The sequence below is a fragment of the Pristis pectinata genome, chromosome 20, assembly GCF_009764475.1.
Source record: "Pristis pectinata isolate sPriPec2 chromosome 20, sPriPec2.1.pri, whole genome shotgun sequence".
NCBI classification, from domain to species: Eukaryota; Metazoa; Chordata; class Chondrichthyes; order Rhinopristiformes; family Pristidae; genus Pristis; species Pristis pectinata.
The window spans coordinates 5,906,912-5,923,231 of NC_067424.1; the positions used below are offsets into that span (position 1 = coordinate 5,906,912).

The 16,320-nt window shown below is 39.6% G+C and overlaps 1 protein-coding gene across 6 annotated transcripts in view; it reads left to right on the forward strand.

Annotated features, from left to right (window-relative positions):
• LOC127581064 (fibroblast growth factor receptor substrate 2-like) overlaps positions 1-16,320 on the forward strand; it is a 75,118-nt gene that overhangs the window by 23,700 nt on the left and 35,098 nt on the right. The window contains exon 1 of one of the 6 annotated variants that reach the window (XM_052035129.1): positions 27-169. The exons of the other annotated variants lie outside the window; for them this stretch is intronic. The gene's annotated coding sequence lies outside the window, so the exon portion shown is untranslated. Of the gene's footprint in view, positions 1-26; positions 170-16,320 lie in introns of those variants that run through there. 6 annotated transcript variants of the gene reach the window in all.

The window sequence follows — 16,320 nt, forward strand, 5'->3', positions numbered from 1 at the left end:
TTCACAACTGGTCTTGTGTTGGGATCATAACCCCGAATTGCTTCAAAAGAAAGGGTTTATTGAGCTGTCGAATCTTTATAGAAGGAACTCTGGGCCTGACAACCACCATAGCTAATCAGACTTGAAGATTTGGAGTAATGGTACCGGGATTTCTGAGCAAACGCAGCAGGTAGGGGTAGCCATTCTTCAATGATTATAGCAAACAGCAACAAAAATTTGCATTTGTGTAACACCAATAATTCAAATGTACTAAGACATTTCATAGATGGTTGTTCTGTTTTTAAAGCAAACATTATGGCAGCATAATGGATATATTACTAGATAGGTGTCCAGATGACTGAGTATTTGGCCCAGAGACATTAGTTTTATACCCCAACCCTGGCAGTTGGGGAATTAAAATTCAAGTTTTCAAAAACCTGGTGTAAGATTGGGGATTTAATGATATACTGTCAAACTTTCTGGATTCTTACCAAAATCTATCTGGTTTGCCAGTCTTCTTCAGAGAAGGTTATCTGCCATCCTTGGCTTATGTGGTCTACCTGTGCCTCCAGACCCATGAATGCGATTGTCTCTTAATGGTACTGAAGTGGCCTGGTGGATGTTTACTCTGCATCTGTGAACAGATCAGAAACAGAATATAGCTAGGTCTGAAGTGATCTGATGTAAAGTGAATGTTTGTTGGTCAAGATTTTGGAAGTGTTAAATGTAGAAAAAGTGGATTAGCTAGAGGGGGGTTGCTAGACAGAAGGAATAATGTGGGCAACTGAATTTAGAGTAAGGAGAGCAAAGGTGAGCACAAGGCTTGTCTGGAAGGTAGTAAAGGGCTAGATGAGATTAGGCATATACAGAAATGACCATCACAGCAAGGCCATTCACCAGAATACAATACGACAGAAATTTAAATTTAATTCTTTGGGAAACTGGGAGCCAATGTAGGTTGGCTGGATGGGGAAGATGGGTGGCAGAAGTTTGGGATAAGTTAAAACTGAAGGCATGCAAGAGTCTGGAGGTTGGTGAAGACACAGCTTTAAACAGGGATCTTGGTAGAAGAGGCAGTAAGAAAGGGGGAGGAAGACTATCATGGAGTTGGAAATATGTGGTTTTGATGATAGGATATAATGCTCTGATTGCGAGCATGATTGTGTGGTTTAGTCTGAGTGTCTGGAAAGAAAGATGGAATTATATGAATTTCAGTAACTTCATTTGAATCAGGAATTTCTGCAGCTGAGATTTGTATATTTATATCCTAAATTTTGTTGAGTATGCATGTTAATTTAGCACTGGGATTTGTTTTCCTTGAGAGTTGGCAGCATTGTGGCACCTACCATAAATTTTAAAGCATGTATTTACTAATGTAGATGTTTTTATTTTAAGTTGTAAGAGCATCAATGGACACTAATTTAAAGTGATAGTTTGAAGTGTTTTTATGGACAAACATAATTTATAAATGCTTTTGAAAGTCACCTTCATGGTATGCTGTTATTGAATAGTATTTGTAAAATCATCCCTGGCCTTGTGCTGCATTCTTTGGTCCATGCTCAAGGGGATTTTGTACATTTTTGGAAGATTTCCGATGATTTGGTAGATTTTAGAGCTTTTAACAGAACGTGGGAGAATTATGTGGCACTTGAATAAAATCCAAGAAAAATATTTATACTGTTTAAAAATATTTACATTTACTTTGCAAGTGATTTTTTTCAGTAACTGGCTAATTGTGCAGGCATTCTTTAACCTTTTATATAGTCACTTTACTCTGGGTGGAGGCAAAGCATCCAGTCTGTACTCCACCCATGTGGGGAGAGACCACAGGAGCTCAATAAATGCTGACTGTTCTGATGATACTGTTACTTATTCTCCATGCTGTGCAAGATGACTTTGAACAATACCACATATTGTTGCCACAACAATAAAAATCGTGCCCTCACCTGCAATCTGATGCCAGTGGCATTACTCAGCTAGGCACAAATTAAAAAGAAACTTACCACAAATCCAGGGAATTGATCTGCTGTATCAGCTATAAATATTGCTTGCATGCTCTGTCAGTTGGACACTTCCATGAGGATATTTTAAATGGCAAGCAGGAGACATCTAGTGGAAGGCAAAGACTGCTAATTAAATTGTCTAATAACAAAGGCTCTGAGTTTATTGTTTTATAATTTCCTGGCTACTAGGTGCTGAACTTTGCCACCAAAACTTTGCACTGGCAAACGTTATTAAAGTGGTGGAAGCAATTCTAAAAAAAAATTGGATTCTCTTGTGGAAAAACAAACTTCTTTAATTAACAAAAATGAATACACTTGAGTTCTGCATATACCTTCTCTTGCTTTCATAGATGAGCATCACAAAGGAGAGGCAGTTAGTCCATTGCTGGATTTGAGTTCTGGCAGGGTTAACTTGGATCTTTCCTTTTTAAGGTGTATAAAACTGTGGCATTAGTACACAGTTTTTACTTGGACATTCCATGCCATTGAGTAATAGAAATAGGGACTGACACAGCGACAACTCGACTTATTTAAAGGAGACAAATGCAAAGATATTCCTTTTCCTTGTTTTGGTAAGTTCTGTTGGAAACTTTCTTATACCTAATTTTTCTGGATCCATTTCTTGTTATTAAAACTAACGACGACTTTGCTAGTGGTTTCTTTAGGTTTCCATATTTCAGTTTGAAGGTTGGAGCAAATTAAAACAAAATTCCCAGGTTTCTATTGGTATGAGACACCTTTATTTAAGCCATTTAAAATTCCAAATATTTTACTTTGAAAAGACCATTCCAGTAGAGGGTAACAGTAAGGATCGCCAAGGAATGGATGCAGACAAGTAAACTTGTCATTGATATTCTAAGAGTTGAAATGTGTTTGGAACATTTATCCTGAAACAATTCTTGGTGCATTGAAGATTGATAAATTGTTTTTCACTTTATTCCACTGCTCATTTTTGTGCATTTCCCTCAGGAAAGCCTTTTCTTTCTCAGGAATTGGGCGGCACGGTAGCATAGCGGTTAGCGCGACGCTATTACAGCGCCAGCGATCGGGGTTTGATTCCTGTCGCTGTCTGTAAGGAGTTTGTACGTTCTCCCGTGTCTGCGTGGGTTTCCTCCGGGTGCTCTGGTTTCCTCCCACATTGCAAAGACGTACGGGTAGGTTAATTTGGGTTTAAAATGGGCGGCACGGACTCGTTGGGCCAGAAGGGCCTGTTACGAAGCTGTAAATAAAATTTAAAATTTAATTTAATTTAAATTCATTAAACGTCCACTCTGAAAGTGCAGTTTTATTGTACTCATCTTACACAGTGAAATCATTTCTGTGATGGTCAGTTAACAAGCAAACCTGGAGCTTTGGATTTTGAAGGACGATGGGAAAATCCCGTCGGCATCAATTCTTAAATAATGTAGAGGAATGCAAGTATGTACAGGGTGTTTTTCTCACAACCATGAAAAGAATTTTTAAATAAACTGTAGTGTGTTTTAATGCAGAATTTTGCAAATGTTTCGGATCATCATGGGGTCATGGCTACAAGGTTTTCTTTTTCTCTACTGATCTAACAACTAGTTGAAATAATACTTAAATATTTTGAACTAAGTGTAAATAGTTGTTCCATGATTTAAGAATTTTGTTATTCCAACGTCATTGGCCCCATTATGAGTTTTTTTTTGGTAATGTCTGATTGTTGACATTTACAGTATCTGTTTAAGCTGGGTGATTTTTTAAAAATTCTAATAATGATCAGCTTCAGGGATAGTTTTTTTGAATGTGAAGAAATCTTGCACATTCAGTCTCCTTTCTCTCCCACATCACCGTTTGATAAGTTTCTATTGATGTTCCTAGATAAGCTGGCTCAATGCTGGATTTTAGCTTTTCACTTTCCTTGGGATGAAGCATTTCATTACTGGTATTATTGACATGTTAACCATCTAATAACCAAATAATTGGTAGCCATTGTCAAGAATGTATTGCATGGTCACCTTATTTAGGGTTTGGAGAGAAGAAGGAAACAACATGCTTTTGTTTTCTAGTCCCCTTCACTTGTCTTTCTTGCTTGCCAATCTACAATTCTCCTTCCATGGAGCATTTACTGAAGTGGCTGTAAGTCATGTTGAGTCTTAACATTAACTTGCTAGATGGTAGGAGCATCACAACCTGGTCTGATAGCGTCCACCACACATTTCCACCAAATACTACATAGCTGACTTGCCTCTAAGGGTGCTAAGACATAAACAGGCTGAGTTAATCTCATCAAGATTCATCTACCAAACTTTCTGCTTTAAATCCACTGCTGCCCTGAGTGAACTGCTCAGCATCCCAGAGGGGAGAGAATATTGGAAAGTAGGGCACGTGGAAACTCAAGATACACATGAGGGGAGCAAGTCATCTTTCATCTTTTTTTGCGGCGAAATATTTTACTGGGTAAAGTGACAGAATTGAATTTTTCGACTCTCCCAAGTTTGCCCTCCCAGTGTCAGTACCTTACGCCTTCAGAAATAACAACTAATATTACCTTGTATAGCTCTTTTAAAAGTAGAAACATGTCCCAATGCATAGTTGTGTCAGCAAAAGGATATTGAGGCTAAGTTAGTTAAGAAGCTATTAGAGTGGGGTAAAATAAGGAATTTTTAAAGAAGAGAGGCAAAGAGGTTTAATGGAGGGAATTCCAGAACTTAAGGGCTTCGGCAGTTGGTGGAAGAGTTAAATTTTGGATGATCACATCCAGATATTGAGGAAATCAAATATCCTCCAGGATTGTAGTCCTGGAGGTTATTAGAGGCGGGGGGGAGTGAGGGTTGAGTTCATGGAGAGATTTGAGGATGAGAATTTTAAAATCCAGTCCTTGCATAACCAGGAGTCGCTGTTGATCAGCAAGCACGTGAGTGAAGGAGTCCTGGTGCGAGGTGGGACACTGGCAATGGAACTTTGAATGACTTTGCATTGGATAACGCCCAACTTCTAACCCTGCATCCCTATAACTTCTAACCCTATATCACTGTGTGGGATTTGCCCATGTCCAGATTAAACTGGCTTGGATTTTGCCAGACTTTGACATTTGACGGAGCTGGAGGTTAGGACTTTCCTGGCTATTCATTGATATTAGTTTTATATTTTAAATGCCTCTGCCATTAGGAGATATTTAGGAATTACTTAAAATTGCCTTCTTAAAATTTAAGTAGATATGAATTAAAACAGAACGCATAAATATCTTTATTAGTCACATGTACATCGAAACACACAGTGAAATACATCTTTTGCGAAGAGTGTTCTGGGGGCAGCCCACAAGTGTTGCTACGCTTCCGGTGCCAACATAGCATGCCCACAGCTCCTAACCCATACGTCTTTGGAATGTGGGAGGAAACCAGAGCACCCGGAGGAAACCCACGCAGACACGGGGATAACGTACAAACTCCTTACAGACGGTGGCTGGAATTGAACCCAGGTCGCTGGCGCTGTAATAGCGTTACGCTAACTGCTACACTACCGTGCCTGCAACAACATTAACAACGTTAAAGAAAAATAATAAAAAAAAGTAACTTTTTTCAGAAATCTGTACTTTAATCCTCATTGAAGTCAGTGGGGTCACAGATCCTGCACCTGGTCTTTTCTCAAGGTAATATGGAATCCAGCAAGAGTAGACCCTGCTACTGGATTTATGGGGAGTCCAGTGACAGAGTGAACTGACAGATTCGGCAGTTGCAACAACTTCAACAGCTGAAGAGCAGTGGTTTTGATTAGAACTGCTGGCAAATGTCAGCACAATCCATCTCATTCACACTGTCTATTTTCATATCTTCTGTATGGATTCTAAATGAATTTGTTATCTCAATGCAGAAGTCCAATTTTGTGTTGAGAGGTTGCACAAGGCTTATTCCAGAAATTGGGGGCAAATCATCTAAATATGAATTAGCGTTGAATTAGACCTTGGATTCCAGGTATGAAAGAGAAGTGGATTAATCTTCATCTTCATTTGTTTTATTGTCAATGAACTGTTGCTGAACTATTGTACTCGCTTTGCAGATGCTATTTCCACTGTAGCTCACTGGCTCCTTCTTTTCCGTCCTTCTGGAACCTTTGCTCTCCTTCATTTTTATTTTAACAAGCACTTCCTTGGGGAAATAATGAATTTTAAATGTCCAGATAGCTACTCCTTTGTTCTATCACCTCTAAATGAAAACATGGTAACAGCGACGATGCTTGGTGAGAGTTAACGTGTCGTCAATGGTTGTTGCCACAACTTGTGAGGTCCAAGTTCTGCGCATGCAAAAAAACAAGCACATTCTTGTATAGAAACAAACAAGTTAATACTGTTAAGTACAGTAGTTCTCCTTCACAGTAGAAGAAACTCTGGTATATTGTTTAAATTCTAATGGGACTTTGCAGCTGATTTGCATTTGGATCCTTGGTATAAATGATGGAATAACCAAGCTCTGTTGATATTGGTTTTACATGTTTGATTTATGTTGCCTCACTTACATCACTGTACGACTCCTGAAGTAAATTATTATGGGTATAAGAATTTCTTATTCCAGTTATGGCTGAAGCAAACGAATTCCTGCTCTAATTTTATTTGAGTATCTTTTGTTCCCTATAAAGGAACATACAATACAATGTTTAATTTTCATACCCACAACCTACTGGCCACTTCTGACTAAGTTTGGATGTTCTCCTGTCATTACATCTGAAATTCTGCAATATCAGAAACCCAATTGCAATACTTGGGTAACGACGTATACTGATTTCATAATGGAGGAGTATTTGAGCACATTTCCACAATTATTTAGCAGGGCTAGATGGGTGGAGGTGGCTGTTAGATGGTAGTGGGGAGGGGAGGTGTCTGTTGGTTGGTAGCTATTGCAGAGTAGAATGAAGCAAATTTTTTTTGATATTTCATTTGTGTAGCAAGTAAATATCTCTTAAAGCAGATTTGCAAACAAGGTCAAATTGCCAGTACCAAGAGAATGTAAATCTAGTTTTGCCCCTTGCCACTCCATACTCTTTGTCCAGTGAACAGCTAGGCACTTGCCTGCCTGAAGTTTGAGGGAAATGTTAATATTTCACATAAACAAAACTGGACACGATAGAAATCTGAAATAAAAACACAAAATGGAAACGCTTGGGTCAGGTAGCCTCTGTAGAAAGAAAAACAGAGTTAATGTTTCGGGTCAAAGACTCTCCATCACGTGGATATTTCTCATTTTGTTTCCTTATGATGTAGGAGCCCATTTGGCACATTAAATCAATGCTGGCTCTCGGAGCAATCCATCAATCCTATTCCTCACTTATTTCCCAGTAACCTATTATCTCACACATGCCTATTTAACACCCCCTGTTTCTCCCACCATCCAGCTATATTACAGATAATTTACAATTGCCACTAGCTTACCAACCACATCCCAGGATGTGGGAGGAAACCAGAACACCTGGGGGGGAAACCCGGACAGTCACAGAGAACTTGCAAACTCCACATAGACAGCACCAGAGGTCAGGATTGACCCTGGTTAATGGAGAAAGTAGCATTACCTGCTGCAGCATCGTTACACCCTCAATTGCAGGTTGATGTGCGAATGAATGAGTTAGTGCCAATGAAAGAGGAGTCAGATGACAGGACTGAGAAGAAGTGGAATGGTTCTGATTTTTAAAAAAACCTGTTTATCTTTCACTGCTCTGATGCATAGTTAACTCTTTGATACTAGTTTTTCATACTGAACTATTTATTGGTAGAGGGATCAATTTGTCATTGTTATGCTGCATGGTGGTATGGAGCTATGACTTTTAGGACAAGGATTTGTGTTCTAAAATAGTCATATTCTCAGCTTGTGAGTTTGAATGTGTAGTCTATGTATATCAGCCTTGCAACCTAGTCATATTTACTAGTAGCATGCTTTTTCCTTCCAATAGATTTAAAAGCAAAGAACGAGGTAAGCAAGTTGTATTCTCCCTTCCCCCACCACCCACTCCATGGGTTTCATATATTTTAGAAAAGATGATGTTTTTGAAGCTTTTATATGATAAATATTCTGTGCAGCATCTAGGAAATGGGTTTTGTGTATTATTTCAATTATCTTGCTTTATAGTAAACACTGAAAATTCGATAAGCAAATATATCATTAAAGCAGTTTTAAGGAAATCATCTATTATTTTAAAGATGAAGAGCTGTTGTATTTTTTGAATATAGACCAGAGTTGATTTTTACATCCCTGTGTTACTTTCAAAATTATTACAAAGACCGGTTCCCCTCTTTCAAGTTGAATACTTGTGCATATAGTGATCTTTAGTAAAATGTCACTGTTCCATATAAATTTAGAACAAACCAAAGATGGTGATTAAAAAGCAGTAGAATTTAAGCAATCTTGGGTTTAGGTTTTCCCTTGAGACTTCAGATTGTACATTTACTTCACATTCTCGTTATCTAGTTTTAAAAAAAATTGAAGGGATCAGCAGTTTCTATCATTCTTTTTTATAGCGGCAGACATGAAGTGTATTTTTCGGATATGCTTTCCGAGTTCTCTCAGATTTATAACATCCAATGTTTTCATTCATCTTTTTTGTACACAGTTACTTGGCTTTGTGGTTCTAATTGCTGCGGCAGAGGGGTTCCATGTGTTGCTGTTGTATTCTGGACACAAAGAAATATTAGTCATTCATCTGAAGGTCTAAAAACACAAGCCAATAATATTGCTTGTGCTGCAGAACTGATGCTGAAATAACATGGATAATGTCCATGACACTATGGCATTAAAGTGTGCAGTATTTCAGGACAGCTGTGCTATTGTCTATTTGTAGTTGTATTATTAATGGGAGATGTTCACTCTTCCAACAAAAAATGCTGCCCACCAACCGGACCGTGCCCGCCCACACAACTGAGCTTATCACAGGCTCGTCACCTCCTTCCATCTAGTCCATCTTTACAGTGTGTTGCCTCAGGAAGGCTAGTACCGTAGTCAGGGTCGCCCGCCACCTGGCCATTCCCTTTTCTCTCTTCTACCTTCTGGGAGAAGATGCAGGAGTTTGAAAGTCCAGACTTAAGAACAGCTTTTTCCCCATTGCGATCAGAACCAATTGCTTCTTTCACATCCCCCACCCCCCACCCCTAGTGGGGGCTGCCACATTATGAGCTGCCACGATCTTGTAATTTTAACACTACCTCTGTCAGTTATTCTGCTATTGCCACTTCACTATTTTTTGTTGCACTACTTCAGATTGCATTGCAATCTTTGTACCATTCTGCTGTTTTTGCGCTTGTCTTTCAACTTATTCTATTTATTATTATCACATATACTGTTTACTTCGTGAGCATCACACGAACAAAGAGTTTCATTGCACCCTGGTGTATATGCCAATAAACTAATCTAATCTAACCTGCTCTTCCAGAGATGCTATGTTACATTTGGGTATTATTCTATAGGCAGCTCTTCAGGATCACACTCAAGTGACCAGTTTTCATCTGCTTGCTTGGCCTTGAGTTGGCAGACAATACTGTTGCACCAAGAATGAAAGTGATCAAAGCTGAACCTATCTCGCTTCCATTTAATGCTTGAGCATGTGTATTTTCAGACAGGATCTAACTAGATAGGCAAGTAGGAATAAGAGCTGGCTGCAACAAACAGTCAGCTGTAGGGATTCAATGGGTTGAACAGCATCAGTGGGGGGAAAGGAATTGTCGACGTTTTGGGTCGAAGCCCTGCATCAGGCCCTGAATCAGGGTTTCAACCTGAAACATCGACAATTCCTTTCCCCCCACAGATGCTGCTCAACCTGCTGAGTTCCTCCTGCAGATTGTTTGTTGCTCCAGAGTCCAGCCTCTCTTTTGTCCCTGAGAGCTGGCTGATTTGTCTAATTTGCTCTTTACTTTGAGTGGAAACCACCACTTTGTCCAAAATATTTCTTTGAGATCAATTAACTACTTATTTTTAAAATTATTATTCATTTACTTACAATAGAAGGATTTTCCAACAAATTAACAATAAGCTTATTTTGTACTCAGAGGACATATTGGCAAAGCATAGAACTCAGTGTTTACAAGATAGGTCTAGCCCTTTTTAAATGATTTGTTGACAATTAAGGCTATATATAATGTAAGTTTTTGTTAATTGCCACATTTTTTCTAGCTCATGGATTGGTTAAAAATGGATTTGTTGCCAGTTCGAATCCGTGGGAGAAGAAATTTTTCCCTGTTTTTTTTAGAGATTCCACAATTGCATGCATGGCATGCCACTGATAACATCATATATATTGTCTGATGTATGTACACTTTGCATGATAACACAAAGTGTGCACATCCTACTTTCATTTGCAAAGTTCTGGAAGCAAAAAGGTAAGTTCACAATTCTGTTTCTTGTCTCCTTGAGCTAAGGTAAATATATCGGCACCAGAAACATCGTACTAGTATTAATTTCAGTCCACTAGTGGTTTAAAAACAGTTTTGGCTTTCCCGTTTCCAGAAAGCACAAGAAGATATTATTGATAGTTTTTATGAAGTAAAATTAATCCATAAAACTGATTGGATTAAATGGCCAGTGCAATAAAATTAGCCTTCTGCTTCTGACTCGCACTGCAGATTGATAAGGGTACAGACTCTTTGAAATTCTTTTGGCAGTGAGCTTCTGATATTAGGTACTCAGCTGAGGGGATATTGTGGCACTGAACTCAGCCACATTACCTGCTGCAGCATAATGTGGGCAATGGGTTCTCATTGGAAAGACCATCCACTAATGATATTAAGTGACGCAGATAGCTGAATGCATCCGCTGTTAGGTGTACATTTACTAAAGCTTGGTTGTTGCAGGCATGGTAGCGTAGTGGTTAGCGTAACGCTATTACAGCGCCAGCGACCCGGGTTCAATTCCAGCCACCGTCTGTAAGGAGTTTGTACGTTCTCCCCGTGTCTGCATGGGTTTCCTCCGGGTGCTCTGGTTTCCTTCCACATTCCAAAAGGCGTATAGGTTAGGAAGTTGTGGGCATGCTATGTTGGCGCCGGAAGCGTGGCAACACTTGCGGGCTGCCCCCAGAACACTCTGCGCAAAAGATGCATTTCGCTGTGTTTCAATTTACATGTGACTAATAAAGATATCTTGTTGCATTTAAGACTAATGAAGGAAAAATGTAAATAATTCCAGATTTTCATTTAATTTATCAGCTTAATTACTGCTTCGTTTGTTTTCCTAAATTTTAGTGATCGAATTAACATGTAAAATTATTTTAACAACTGATTAAAAACAAGGCAGCAGAGTGATACAGCTCGTAGAGCTACAGCCTTGCAGCGCCAGAGACCCGAGTTCAATCCGAACCATGGGCGCTGTCTGTGTAGTGTTTACATGTTTTCCCTAGCGTAGTTTTCCTCTGGGTGCTCAAGGATTGCCCAAGGATGTGCGGCAAGTGTGTCGGTGAGTGATTGTGGGGGTGGGGGTTTTCATGAGAATGTGGGGAGGATAAAAAAATGGGATTAATAAAGGTGTAGTGGTCGATATTGATGGACTCGGTATGCCAAAGGACCTGTTTCTGTGCTGTGTCTTTCTAGGACTATGATATCTTATTATATGCATAAATATTCAACCTAAGAAGGGAACCGGTCTTTGTAATAACTTTGAAAGCAACACGGGTATAAAAATCAACTCTGGTCTATATTCAAAAAATACAACTCTTCATCTTTAAAATATTTTCTTAAAACTGCTTTAATGACATATTTGCTCATTGAGTTTTCAGGGTTTATTTGGGCCAATTTTCTTTCAACTTTCTACGTTAGAATTTCACATTAGAATAAAAATTTAACTATACTATAAAGCCTGCTTTGGAAATCATGATTTAGGGAAAAAGACAAAGGGAAAGGCCTTAAAAATGGGTTACAAGGAGCACTGTGGCATCCTGGTTTACCTTTCCCCAACAAACTGTCCATAACACCACCAAACTCTTTACAAATGAATTCTGCTTCATCCTTGTCTTAAGAGAACAATTCTTTGCCAGTTCTTCCCATACGGAAACATTTCTGGTCCATAAATTTGTCCTTCACTATTTTGATCACTCTCCATTTAGTACATAGAACATAGAAAAATACAGCACAGTACGGGCCCTTCGGCACACAATGTTGTGCCGACCTATATGAACCTACTCCATGATCAATCTAACCCTTCTGTCCTACTCAGCCCATTACCTTCCATTTTTCTTACATCCATGTGCCTGTCTCTGAGTTTCTTAAATGTAGTAGTTTGCAGTTCAGTCTGTTTTTGGCATCTTGCATTTGTTTGCCTCCCTACAAAACTGCAAATCCTAATTTTATGTAGCCTTTTTTCCTAAATCCTTTGAGCATAAGAAATATCTTCATAGGGTTTTCTGCACCGCACCCAGGCATTCGATATCTTCTTCGCGCCAGAGCTAGACTACATTTTGCGACGGTGCATTGTATAGTTAGAGTTTGGCTTTTGCTAACAATTTTCCTCTGTTGTTTTCACTGAAATACTTATGCAATTCTTTAGCAAACAGAATGCTAATCGTCACAGTTTATTTTAAACTTTCAGCAGATGTTGCATTCTTTTGGGTAAAAATGAACAGGTACAAACACTCCTGAGCAAACAGGAGGGGGTGTGAAAACTATGCGTGGAACATTGAGTGCTTTTACTATCTTGGTTACTGCAGATGAGTCACAGTCAAGGGTAGTCTGTATTGCCCAACTTATTTCCACTCACCAATGACTGTCATTCTTACCTATCATGTGTCATGGCTAGCTATCACCCGTTCGATTTCTAATCATTGTAGTTTATCATTAGATCTGTTAATGTTACGGTGGAGATACAGTGCAGCAAAACCATACCAGCCTCCTTAATGCACTCTGGTGCTTTTTAACAATTGTTTATTTTTTTTTTCTTTCTTTCAATAAAGTAAGAGTGGCAGCTAAAAGTCAGTTTAAGCAATTTTCTCCCTCATTAAATAAAAAAAACCCTGCAGATGCTGGAAATCTGAAATAAAACCAGAAAATGCTAGAAAAACTCTGCAGGTCAGGCAGCATCTGTGAAAGAGAAACTGTCAGTGTTTAGGGTCTGTGACTCTTCGTTAAAGTTCTTTCAGTATTTTCTGCTTTTGTTAGTTGGGCATCAGGCAGCATGGGACACTTCTGTGGTACCAAATCAGATGTGGTGGGTGCTCCCATACAAGTTCTAAAATTTTAAATGTTCATCGTCGTCATCGTGGCTATCCCTCGAGGTTGAGGATGATGGTCTTCGTTCCGTTGATCTACTTATGGGCTCTCAAGTAGAAGTAGCCCACAGAGCGAAGACGCCTGTGCCTGTATTTATTTAACGTGTACTTCATGTTGCACTACAAAAAGCACACGGTACTTCACAACCAACTGATTCCAATGGCATGGAGACCACGATGATTGGAGCTGATGGATTTGTTGCAGCCTTCATCCGCCTTCACAGCCATTGAGTTCGAAGTAACTTCATCCACCTGTTCCACCGTTGAGGTCTTAGTTGGATTGTTCTTTGTCAGGGACCTCACCATTGACCTTACCGCCATGGGTGACCCTACCAGGAGCATAGCTCCAAACGGCATCACTCTCAGGATCACACGGATCTCAGGACCACACAAGCTTCTCCACCACGACAAGGTGACAATCCATGGAGAATTTTAAATGTTAACCATCTGGTAGAGCCCTATCACAGTTTGGTATGATCTTCCATCAGGCAGAAGATACAAAAGCCTGAAAGAACATACCACCAGGCTCAAGGACAGCTTCTGTTCCTCTATTATAAGACTATTGAACGGTTCCCTTGTACGATAAGATGGACCCTTAACCTCACAATTTACCTTGTTATGACCTTTCACCTTATTGTTTACCTGCACTGCACAGTCTCTGCAACCGTAGCACTTTATTCTGCATTCTGTTATTGTTTTCCCTTGAACTACCTCAATGCACTGTTGTAATGAATTGATCTGTATGAACGGTATGCAAGACAAGCTTTTCACTGTACTTTGGTACATGTGACAATAATAAACCAATTTACCAATTTGCAGTGGTGTAGATTTGCAGTGAAAAGGTGTAAATCAGCTGATTCCAGTTGCAAGTCATTGAATACAACTGTTGGCCTCCTGCTAATGACGCAGGATGAGCATGGCTTTAATTCATCTTGCATTACTGGAACTGGTGACAGTTCAGTAACCACTCTGGTTTTATATAATTGAAAATCATCCATTCAGGCACAGCTCATCTGGGAGGGTAGCAGCATGTTCTGGTATTGTTGGGTATTTCCACAATTCAAGGCTACCCTGTTTCAGAATTATACACGCTCATTATTGCACATAACTGAAATCCTAGTCATTGCAAGCTGTAGAAGTTCTACTTTGCATAGACCCAGAAAATAAATTGTAGCTCCTTGATAGTTTGCAACATGAAAGCAGACAAAAAAATTATGATGGACTTGGAAGGGAGCATGTTTGGGAAGTGTCAACAGGTCTGACTTGTGCCAGTGAAACTACTGAAAGATGGGAAAAACTGGCCAGTTTTACATTTAAAAAAAAGAAAATGTAAAGCGGATGGTGGAAATGGTCAGCAGATTGGGAAACCTCTGCAGAGAGAACAGGCTGTTTGATATTTCAACTGTGGAGCATTAAGAACTGTTTTGGTCACTGACCCACCACTCTCACAAATTTCAGATCCTGTTATAAAAATGAAGTTACTGGAATCCTTTGAATCAGGCTGTTTGTCTCAACATTTTTTAAAGCTCCATATATTTTGCAGCAGGTACACAGCCAAGCAATGGGCGGCACGGTGGTGTAGCGGTTAGCGTAATGCTATTACAGTGCCAACGACCTGGGTTCAATTCCCGCTGCTATCTTGAAAGGAGTTTGTACGTTCTCCCTGTGACTGTGTGGGTTTCCTTCGGGTGCTCTGGTTTCCTCCCACATTCCAAAGACCTACAGGTTAGGAAGTTGTGGGCGTGCTATGTTGGCGCCGGAAGAGTGGCGACACTTGCAGGATGCCCCCAGAACACTTTACGCAAGAGATGCATTTCACTGTGTGTTTGGATGTACATGTGACTAATAAATATCTAATACCTAAATTCAAATTTGCTAGTTTTTAGAAGCAGATGTGTTATGGCGTGACTGTGTGTGCACATGTTCATGACCTTGTCTCTTGAGAAGAATTTTGAGGAGACCACACTTCCCCACCACCCTGTTCATAGCCAATTAATTACCGCTCCTCGGATTCTATTCAGAAGCACATCCGTGAGTTTGTTAACACTGATCTACATTACTTAATTAGGCTTTAACAAACTTCCCCTTGTATTGCACTTGGGCTAATAGGAATTGTCCTGTTCATTTGGGAACATACATTATCCAAAAGTCTGAAAACAGTGAAACCCATAACAGTACTTAAGTCTCTTAATGTTCCTGTTGGAAAATATTGTAGAAATTTGAACAAAAGCAGCATCTGTTGCAAACAACACTGTGATAGTTGTTCCTCACTTATGTTGGTCATTCCACTCCATCAAACACAAGAAATATTTTTTGTTCTCTTGTGCTCAGCTCTCTAAACAATACAACACTATCTTCAGGTATTAAGTGCATAATTTTTCTCGTTATAGAATGAAGTATACCTAAGTCTGATCACATCAGAACCAAATAAGTTTTTGCAATGCTGTCTTGGTTATTTCTGTCTGGTGTTACTGAAGATTCAAGTTACAGGTTATTGCACTGGTTGGCAAGGCAATCTTTACTGTAGAGAACTGATCCTGCTGAACAGACTGCATCATCACAATCTGCTAATACTTTTCTCAGACATGTTTCTGTCCATTTGCTTTGTTTTCTGGGACACGTACTGATTGTGGTTGATAGGGTGGGTTGCTAAAGCCTTGCTTGGAGGCTTGCCAATGTGTGGACCAGGCTCAAGGACATTCCTGAGAGTGGTTTGATAATATTATGGTCACCAGTTTTGCTTCTGGTCTCTTCCTCCAAAGTGATGCAAGCCCCAAATCCCACAGCGCTGGTTGTCTTTAAATTTTTTCCACTTTTTTTTGTGTGTTTTATTTGTGTGAGCACTGTGCCGCACCCATGCTTGACCAAGAAGTCAAGCAAGTTCGTTCTTTGGTCTGCAGTGTCATTCTTTGCTGCCCAGTAGTCATGAGTTTGAGTAGTACTGTTTAACTCTGTCAATTCACCTCCGTAAAAGTGGATTTTTGCTATTGCCGTCACACTTTGCTCTGGTGAAGATTCTGCTACCATATTTCCAAGAGAGCTGTGATTTGGACAGGGGTCTTAGCACTATATGGTATGAATCTGCTTTTCTATCTTGCAGATATGACTGACTTAACATTTATTTGTCAAGCATTGTGCTAAATTAAGG